The sequence below is a fragment of the Tamandua tetradactyla genome, chromosome 3, assembly GCF_023851605.1.
Source record: "Tamandua tetradactyla isolate mTamTet1 chromosome 3, mTamTet1.pri, whole genome shotgun sequence".
NCBI lineage: Eukaryota > Metazoa > Chordata > Mammalia > Pilosa > Myrmecophagidae > Tamandua > Tamandua tetradactyla.
Window position 1 is genome coordinate 159,534,616 of NC_135329.1, and position 1,539 is coordinate 159,536,154.

The 1,539-nt window shown below is 38.1% G+C and overlaps 1 pseudogene; it reads left to right on the top strand.

Annotated features, from left to right (window-relative positions):
• Positions 1-651: 651 nt before the first annotated feature.
• LOC143675815 (protein disulfide-isomerase TMX3 pseudogene) lies at positions 652-1,113 on the top strand (annotated as a pseudogene).
• Positions 1,114-1,539: the final 426 nt, after the last annotated feature.

The window sequence follows — 1,539 nt, forward strand, 5'->3', positions numbered from 1 at the left end:
GTTAAGGAGTAGAAAAAAATAGCAAAAAAGGGGCTTCTTAGAGCTGGACCCCTGCTCCTCATGTCTGTCAATCAAAAGCTAAAGTTAGTGTGTGGCTCCATGTATCTTTAGGCTCTGTTTACCCCCTTTTTCTTGGAGTAAGCCCTTTTCCAATATTTTTTGCTGTCCAACTCAAAAAGCTCCTGGTTTATTTGTTTGTTTGCTGTCAGCCCTGCCCACTCTCTGTCAGGACAAAAACTCCTAGTATCTTTAGTGCTTATTCCAGGTTTATCTGTTCTGGGAGCTTATTCTCAGTAGTCAGAATTTGTTCATTAATTATGTGATTGAATCTTGGTTGAACTAAGCCCTTGCTGCTAGTAAAGTCTGTTTCCTTTCTCCTTGGAGAACTAGCCTGCCAAATCCATATCCAGGGGAAGAGGTGCTGGCCTCTGTGGCTTGGGGTATTTACAGTTCTGTGTGGGATCTCAGCCACTCCACCTGGTCCAGACTTGTGTACCCTGTGTGTTGGTCGCTGATGTTCCCTCAACAGTTGTGCTATACCATTCTTGGCTATTTACTAGATGCTTTGGTGGATGAACTAAATTCCACACTTCTCTATGCCACCATCTTGCCCTACCTCCAAATCTGCTAGAGATTATAGAGAGCACTTCCATGGATGAGTTGACAGTCCCAAGTGTAGTTGTGCTCAATACTTCAAACCAACAGTACTTCTTACTACGTAGAAAGATGAAGACTGCTGAAGACATGGTCTAGTTCTTTAATAACATTGTTGATGGCACAGTAGAAGTCCAAAGAGGTGACAGCATTTTTCAGAGATTAAAAAGAACAGTATTTGATGTTAAACCTACTATGGTGTTTATATTCAAGATTTCACCACTTATGGGTTGCTTTGTCTTTGGCCTTCACTGAGTGTCATCAGTATCATGTGCTATGCAATCTACACAGCTGATACAGATGGAGGTTATATAAAAGAATTTAATGAAATAGCTAAAAGTGAAATTGAAAGTCAGGAGCTGACGGAAGAGAGCAAAGAACAACCAGAGTCATGCAGTGCAAAATTTCTAGTCTACAGTAAAATAACCCAAAAATGTATTTAAAAAGAAGGAAGATTGAAACTTTTAGTAGCATAAAGTATTTTGTAGGATTTCAAATTATTAAAGGGTCTATTGAATTTAGACATTGAATCATGATATTTACAGAAGAGAACATGTTATTTGTATTTTGCTAATATCAGCTGCATAGATGAAAATATTCCTCTCATAAATGGGGAAGATGTTTGGAGCAGAGAACGGAAACATTTGTCTAAACCAAGAAAACAAAAACAAAGTTGAACATTATACATGTTATTATAGCAGTCAGTTATATTTACATGTTTCTCCACCTGAATATTCGGTGACAGAGTTAAGCTTCTTGGGCAGAATATTTTAATTGGTCAATCAGGTAGAAGATACATGTTTGATATAGAAAAATAATACCTCTGCCTCCTACCATCCATAACCCCATGTTCATGTACATAAGCATTTTCAAACCAGCACATTC